Source organism: Myotis yumanensis, unplaced genomic scaffold, assembly GCF_028538775.1.
Source record: "Myotis yumanensis isolate MYYU_CA2020_CCGP unplaced genomic scaffold, mMyoYum1.0.hap1 SCAF_8, whole genome shotgun sequence".
Lineage (NCBI taxonomy): Eukaryota > Metazoa > Chordata > Mammalia > Chiroptera > Vespertilionidae > Myotis > Myotis yumanensis.
The window spans coordinates 7,791,693-7,800,567 of NW_027223759.1; the positions used below are offsets into that span (position 1 = coordinate 7,791,693).

Sequence of the window (8,875 nt, forward strand, 5' to 3'; positions counted from 1 at the left end):
CAATTTCATTGTTACAAATTGAACATAATTAAAGCACAGTGATTAATCACAAAAACAATATTTAATCATATATATGTGTTTTCCGGTGGTCTTAGGCGACCCCTGTGAAAGGGTCATTCTACCCCCAAAGGGGTCGCGACCCACAGGTTGAGAACCACTGGTCTAGAGAAAGCCCCTATATGTGCTCTTCTATTTGTTGTACTGGTGGCAGTCTATACAATATCAATCTTCCTACCTTTACAGGATAGAAGCGACTCAGAATTGTTTTAACTGCCACCGTGGTTAAGAGCAGAGATGTGGAAACAAGACAACCTGAATTTGAATCCCAGCTTATGTAACTTTGTGCAAAATACTTCACTTTTTATCTCAGGTATCTCAGTTGCTTCATCTTTAAAAAACTAGAGAGTAATTGTTCCTGCCTCATAGGCTTGCTGAGATAATAAAATGTAAATAAAGATTAAGTTATATTTAATTTGGGGCTTTGAATACTGCATGTCACACAGTAAGAACACAAAACAAGTTAACAATTACTATTGGTTCTTATCTTTTCATCGGAAAAGCACTGATATTCACAGGCTTTCTTACATAATCCATGGTTACATGCCTTGTCTTCCACTTGGCTTAAGAGCTTTACAACCTCCAGGACCATCCACCCTCTCTAAGCTACTCATAAAGGGAATAGTATCCTGGAAATGAAAGAGCTATCTGTGATTACTTGGGGGAGGAAAACAGGATCTGGCTCTACTGCTTCTTCCCCTTAATTAGAAAGAAGCAGAACACTTTTCACTATCAAAGAAGCATGGTGCCCCTCAGGCAGAAGAGCTTAATAGCAACAGTAAACAGTAGACCTAACCTTTACTAGATGATAGGGGCTAATCTAAGCACTTAACTCATTAGCATGCTACCAGGCTAGTAGTCCTAGAATCCCCATTTTACAAGTCCCAGGTCACAAACTGAAACTTAGGAGAGCCGGGATTTGAGCCTAGGTGTCTCTGACTCATAGTCTGGCTCTTCATCACTCTATCGCGGGCTCAATCCCCAGTAGGCAGCCCATCATTTCCCTTTCTCTCTCATCATGGGTGTTTCTCGCCCTCCCTCCCTATCCCTTCCTCTCTGAAACCAATAAAAACATATTTTAGAAATTAAAAAATATGTAAAGTTACACAGCTACAGGTCAAACTTGGGTCCACCAAATTCTGAGACTAATACAAAGCTTTTTTTCTTTTTCCCATCAGAATTCTGGATTTTTCTGCCACATTAAGATAAATGTACCGCCCTAACTGGTTTGGCTCAGTGGATAGAGCATCAGCCTGCGGACTGAAAGGCCCCAGGTTCGATTCCGGTCACGGGCATGTACCTTGGTTGCGGGCACATCCCCAGTAGGGGGTGTGCAGGAGGCAGCTGATCAATGTTTCTCTCTCATTGATGTTTCTAACTCCCTCTCCCTCTCCCTTCCTCTCTGTAAAAAAATCAATAAAATATACATTTTTTTAAAAAGATAAATGCACCCCCACCACCAATAAAACACCGTTGCTGGGAGTTTCCGTGCCCTAACTAACCTGAAATGCAGTACTGCCTCCACAGGCCCGAGAACCCAGAGGAAATACGGCGAACTTTCAGGTAACATTTTCACTTTTCCCTCAGGAGAACGCTGTCTGCTGTGCCCTGCGAAGCACTTGCTAATGGCAGGTGGCGTTTAGGACAAGATGGAGCGAAGAGAACGTTAACAATTTACTATAAATGATTTTCAGTGGAAGGGAGAAAAGGAAATGTGCCAGAAGGCTGTGGATCAGAGGTCAACACCTGCTCCTCCCTCCGTGTGCCCACAGGCTGACATGTCATCGCTGGGAAATCAGCCGCCAGGAGACACCGGGCCTGCCTGCGGGCAGCGCCAGGTCTCAGCCCCACCTGCCTGCCACTCCGCGGCCTCTGTTCCTTGAAATGGCTTGTACAGCCCTAACCCTGTCGCAAACCAACGGCTGCGTGTGCCTTTCCTGGGTGCATATCCGAAGGGACTTGTACCGCTCCACTGCTAATGTGCACTCACAGGACTCGGAGAATACAGGAGAGAAATGTCCCTTGTAAAACGCTTACACATGCAGAAAACATTGAATACTGGCTATATCTAGGGGCTGTTGTTTGTTGAGGAAAACTGTCCTGGTGTTCCAGATTCCAGTGGATGACTTCCCTTTATCCAAAGTCCAGTCTCTAATAGCGATGTCTCAAGGCAGGCTTCCCTATGTAGGGCCGCCCTTACCGCCACTGCATGGCTAGGTTCAGCATGGCCCGTCACTAGCTCCCCGGCAAAAGGGCAAAGGGTGAGGCTGGCAGATACATACCCAGTTCCTCTCCCAAACTTGCCAGTTAGGTAGCTTGCCTGTTCTCTTGATAGAGCATATCTGAGGTGATGGGGAGATGCAGCGTCATTCCATTCACAGAGCACAGGCCACACGAAATTAACACTGGGTGGGGAGAGAAGAATTGGCCCCCAAACAGCGCATAGAAGTCTTAGGTTGTTAGGAATGATCTGTCTGCTTTATTGCATTTTCCCATCAGTTTGCTGTTCCCAAGTATGATAATAAGGGATGTATTATGCCAGAGGTAAGCAAACTTTCTGCAGAGGGACAGATAGTAAATAATTTAGGTTTGATGGGCTACAATGTGATCTTTGCTGCAACTATTCAACTCTGCGAATAACAGCATGAGAGCAGCCATAGAAAACACCTATAAATAAGTGAGCATGGCTACTGTTCTCATACAACATAATTTACAAAAACAGGCAGCGACCTGGGTCTGGCCCCTCGGCCATAGAGTGCCCTCTCCTGTATTATATTTGAAATTTGGATATGACATTTAATTAGTAACTAAGCAATATTTTTAAAAAAATTTTTTTTATTGATTTCAGAGAGGAAGGGAGAGGGAGAGAGTTAGAAACAGCAATGATGAGGGAGAATCATTGATTGGCTGCCTCCTGCACACCCACACTGGGGATGGAGCCTGCAACCTGGGCATGTTTCATGACGGGGAATTGAACCGGGACCTCCTGGTTCATAGGTCAATGCTCAATCACTGAGCCATGCAGGCCTGGTAATATTTTAATGATAGATCAAGAACTTCCTATTTTTTTTTTAAATTTTCAAGTCTATAACATTTTTCTAAGCAATACTGTATAAAATTTCAGCAAATATTAGCCAAAAATATATTTAATATATTTTGGACACCATTTGTGAAAAGCAACATTTCTCTAGATATGAGTTTTAAAAATGAGAATGGGAATTAATTAAAACTGAAAATTAAAAGCACTTTTGGCATTTTTATATTCCAAAACTACATATAACAAATTAAAATGATAAGCTCTTTCCACTATATGGAATCATCTCCATATCAAAACATATATTATAAATATAAGTAAATGGAATAATATCCCCTAGCCCAGCCGTGGGCAAACTACGGCCCACGGGCCGGATTCGGCCCATTTGAAATGAATAAAACTAAAAAAAAAAAGACCGTACCCTTTTATGTAATGATGTTTACTTTGAATTTATATTAGTTCACACAAACACTCCATCCATGCTTTTGTTCTGGCCCTCCGGTCCAGTTTAAGAACCCATTGTGGCCCTTGAGTCAAAAAGTTTGCCCACCCCTGCCCTAGCCACATGACCTATACAGGCATCTCATAGTACCAATATAAAAAAATACAGATGTTAAATTTTCTTAATTTAAATTTAGCAAATGGAAGCACATAATAATGCATTATAACAGATACTTTTTATTATGAACCATTAATAGTTAGATTGTTAACAATATCTGAGTAAAATATAATATGAACCAACTGGCATTACCAAGAAAGATTTAAGGTTTAACTTTCATCCCTTTGTCATTTAATTTTCAATCAAAGCATTGCTAAAACATTGCTTTCTGTGACTAATGTGCTAAAACATATATTGAAGGTAAAAGGCATGTCAACCTTGATTTTTCTCACTTTATGACATGGCCTGAATCTTAAAACCTCACAAAGTGCAACTAGATATACTTGTGTAAAAGCCCCACCCGTGATGCCAATGGCAAGATTTCCATGGTAACTTTAATGCTTGAAAAGGAAAAAAAAAAAAAGAACACAGAAGGAGTCTTAAGAAAATTGCACAAAATGAACAAAATAAATTATTAGATTGAACATATGTGGCATAAACAAAATATGGGGTACAGTTATTAAAAATGAATTGCCTTTTAAAAATGAAAGCAAGCATAAATCAGGCATGGAACTTCAAGTTACAGGAAATGTGGTCATCCTAAACTCAGGAGTAAAAGGATCCTAGTACCTCTGATGTCACCAAATTGGGAGCTCATGTACACATCATCATCATCCTTCTAGTGTGGAGGCTCAACTTCCATGTGATTTTTACATCATTAATGAATTAAATGAATAAATATTGAGATACAGTCATTAGATTTACTGCAATAATACCTCATATCTACTGTTTGCATTATACTAGTTCAAATTGTGCATATTGATATTATTGAATAAATTATTTTCTGATCTAGAATAGAAACACAATGTCAATTTCATATGCAGAAGTACATTTAAAAAAATATTTTTATTGCCAGACCAGTGTGACTGAGTGAGTAGTTGAGTGTTGACCTATGACCCAGGAGCTCATGGTTTGATTCCTGGTCAGAGTACATGCTGCGAATTGCAGGCTCGATCCCCAGTGGGATGTGTGCAGGAGGCAGCCAATCAATGATTCTCTTATGATGAATGTTTCTATCTCTCCTTCCCACTCTCTTCCACTCTGAAATCAATAAAATATATATATATTTGAAAAAAATTTATTGCAGCAAATCCTAAGTGTTACATTAAATTTGATATTTTTAAAATAAGTCACTGACATTGGAACAAATTGCAATAAATTAAGTGAGTCTGTGACATCTATAGAACTACCAACACAATTCAATTATTTTATTCTTATACAATTGTGCTTGAGTCATCTAAACTAAAACCAAGTCATGTTTTCTTTTCAAAGGCATTTGTTTGCTGACAGAAGAGTATCTTAGATTTCATTGAATCTATTATGTTAACTCTACTTCATTAAATCCCTACTATCCAATTCTGCCTTTTTCAATGTCTATCTTTCTATTTCCATCAGTTCTGAACATTTAGGTGAATGAATTACATACTCACCACCAAACAGCTTTGGAAAGAGGAGCGACATACAGTCACTGAAGATTCACTTGGCCCACTTCATCATTTTGCCTTAGGTTAGATCTAATAATATAAATGCCCTAAACTGAAAACTGAAATTTGATTTTCAATTGTTCAAGACCTCTAATTCAATATAACCATAAATAACAAGATGTGGTGTCTTCAGAATTATGAGCTAAAATTTGATTCCCAATTGTTGCTTCATTCAACTGATGGATGTATTGAATGCCTACTATGTGAAAAGCACCATCCTTGGCATTAGGGATAGAATAGCCAACAGGAGCTGATTTCCTAGAGAAAAATATCCTACTAATGGTTCACAGTATGATAAAGGTGGGCTTCCTCAGGGTGCTATGGTGTTTAAGTTAAAAAAAAATCTGAATGTAAGTGATGTTAGAAGTCATCTAGTCTAACCCCTTTGTTTTACATGTAAGAAACTAATTATCACAGTGTGTGTGTGTGTGTGTGTGTGTGTGTGTTTCCAGGGTCCTGTAAAAATAAAGAGATACTGTACAAAGCAGGACCTCACTGATGTAATCTACATGTTTGTATATAAGCAGGTATGGGATGGGATGGGATGGTATAAAAAAAAAGCTGCACTTGACTGAAAATCTGGGGAAGGTTTCTATTTGTACCCTGCTAATTTTCAGGGATAAGATATGAGCAATATATTAAGCAGTTTCTTTATATTATAAGTTTAATTCTGTCTCTATCACCTAACTCTCCAAATTGTTGTGAGGACTCAATATAGTGATGAGCACAAAAGTGCTTTGTAAAGTTTAAAGCATAATAAAATATAACATGTGATAGTATGTCATGTAGAAAATCAAGATATAAAGAAAATAATTGATTTAGTTGTGGAGAATTCATTGGATTAACAAAATGTAATGCTTAGTTCCTTATGAATTAAAAGAAAGAATGAAGGTTATTTAATTCTCATCCATTCATTCTTTGTTGTCATGTTTGAGATAAACAAATGGCCAGCTCAATGAAGAGGAAAAGACAATTACCAAATTCAAAAAATGTGTTTCTCTATCTCCTTTCTTTCCCAAGACAGAGCACGGGACTTCCATCCTGATTAGAACAGCTGGCGTATGAGAGTTTACATGCTAGCACTAGCACAAGCGGCACTCACAGTCCCCTCTAAGGAGAGATGCCCCACCCATTGACCTCACTGAGCCAGAGATGCAAGTCGGCAGGTTTGTTCCCGCATAGTCTGTTCCCCCCACCATTCCAGCTCACTGAAAAGCTGGTAAGTGCCAGAGTAAATACAGCCAATCAAACCATGGCTATCCAGATAGGTATGCTATGGCCTAGAATAAGTTATTTTTGAAGAATTTAAACTTTGAGATTTTGGTGGGAGATTGAGATAGTTAACGGTTAGGGACTGAAGCTAGATAGTCCATACGGAGAAACCACCCGCATCAGGGCCATCAGAGCTCATGGGAAGCTGAAGTTATGAGGAAGAAAAGTCCACGCACAAGCCAATCTGTCAGGTAGAGACGAGCACAGGTGTGTGGTGAGGGGCCCCAGGAGGAACAATCCCCGAAGATCAAGAGCAGCCAGTTTCTAAAGTTGACTCTGTTCATGAGTTATAGTCCTATTTGTAGATAATAAATTCCTCAGTTTGGGCTGAGATCCTAAAGTAGCCTGGAAATCTAGGGAAATTTTAAGATTTATTAAATGTGGCAGCCCAGCAATAGTGATTAGAGGTGATGACAGCAGCAGTAGTAACCAGTGGTGGTGTCCAGTGAAATAAGTCAGACAATGAGCCGGCATTAAGGGATTCCACTGATTTCATTACCCAAATCATCACTGGGAAGAAACTGGACTCGTGTACAGTCAAAGGGCCTATTGGAGACTAAAGTGTTTTGGGGAAAATAGCACTTTATAAAATTAGGAGGCTTATCCTACAAGATGTGAGAAATGTGTTGTATTGGATATTTTCAAATCCATCCTCTCAGCTATGCCATTTGCTTCCACTGAGTTTTACTAAGTCAAGAAACTTCTCCATCAATTGGAGTCAGACTCTGCCTGTCTTTTGTTAACTGCTTTGGAAGCCTTAAGAAAAGAAAATGTGAGAACCAGAGAGCATCCCTTACCTCCTGAATTTGTGGAAAAGATTATAATGAATATCAGGGCCAGAGGTGCAAGGATGTCAGGAATAAAAGTACCACTAAACGTATAACATCAACAGGTCTCTCATGCCAAGAATAAGGAAAGAGAGGAGGCCTGAGGCCTGGGATAGGGACATTAGGATAGATTCGCATGTATCTTGAACTAAATACTATTGAATTTCAATGCTGACAAAAGCTATCTCTTTTTTTGCTTGAGGAGAGTAGTCTTCCATTGACTGAAGGACCTATAATGACCATATCTGAAACAGCAACCTCACAACATAATAATATCTGCTCCTGCCTCTCCTTGCTGCTGCCGAGACAGTGACCAGGATGGAATATCAACACAGCTTAAGCAAGTAAATACATTATTTCTTCAGTTTACAGACCCAAGGAATTGCATGTCTCAATGTCTGTGGCAGGAATCTCAATGTGCGAAAGCATACCTTACAGGTGTTGGACTGTGAGGCTGGAGTGTAAGACTAGGCAAGCAGGACTTATTAATATGGGAGCACTCATCCATGACTCAGAGTACAACGGCCTACAAAGATACCTTAGCCAGACCGAATACAGTTTTGTTCACGTCCATCTCATAGCAGGTTCATTGGGTTTTTGTAACTGTGTTGTGGTGTTTTATTGGACTAACTATAAAATTGTGAAAGATATATCTAGTAACTGATAGCATGTTCACATTGGTTCCCTGATCTGTGCAGTAAATTACGTTGTGGTAGAAGGGTTGAATTAAACCATTGCAATTGCTCTTGCTTAAGCAAAATAATACATTATAAGCAAGACTGCATTCTGGGAGGATTTGCAGAGACTAGTACCATAATCAAAAGACGAAGGATACTGTTCCTCATCATATCCCCATGCAGTTCTCCTGGCCGGTCACTATAAAAACTAGAGAGATCATAAGAGAACGATAGCGGGCTGCAGCAAAGTGTAACCAAGTGGTAGATCCAAAAGCAGCTACTGTGAAGAATACGGCATTTTTACTGAAATAGATCAACACCACCTCTGGCAGTTGGTATGCAGCTACTAAACTCTGCTCAATACATTCTTCTCAATTCTCTTCAATAAGGGGATCAAAAGTATTCACTTGTAGATGGGAAGAATCCAATGTGGACAATGGAAAGGAATTAACCAGTGCTCGCTTTGGCAGCACATATACTAAAATCGGGAGGATACAGAGAAGATTAGCATGGTCCCTGTGCAAGGATGCCACGCAAATTCGTGAAGTGTTCCATATTAAAAAAAAAAAGAAAATGAATTAACCATTTTTCAAGAGAGTTGAGCGTATATAAAAAGTACAAGAGACACAATAGAGAAAAGACAAGAGGCTGTTGCAGTAGCATCGGTGATCAGAGCAACTAGAACGCACAAACCTAAGAGGAGGCTAATAATATGATGGGGAAGAAAGTCAAGGAAAAAAGATGAAAATTAGAGCACAGCTTTTAGTAGCCACAATTTATAGAGAGCGTCCTCAATGCTAGGCACTATTTAAATGTTTTACATATGCTAACTGATCTAACACATGCAACAACCCCGTTTTATAGGT

General features: G+C 39.6%; 1 non-coding gene across 1 annotated transcript; it reads left to right on the forward strand.

Annotated features, from left to right (window-relative positions):
- Window positions 1–8,463: 8,463 nt before the first annotated feature.
- Window positions 8,464–8,570, forward strand: LOC139015852 (U6 spliceosomal RNA). The gene has a single exon (XR_011472508.1). It is a non-coding gene; the product is annotated as a U6 spliceosomal RNA (small nuclear RNA).
- Window positions 8,571–8,875: the final 305 nt, after the last annotated feature.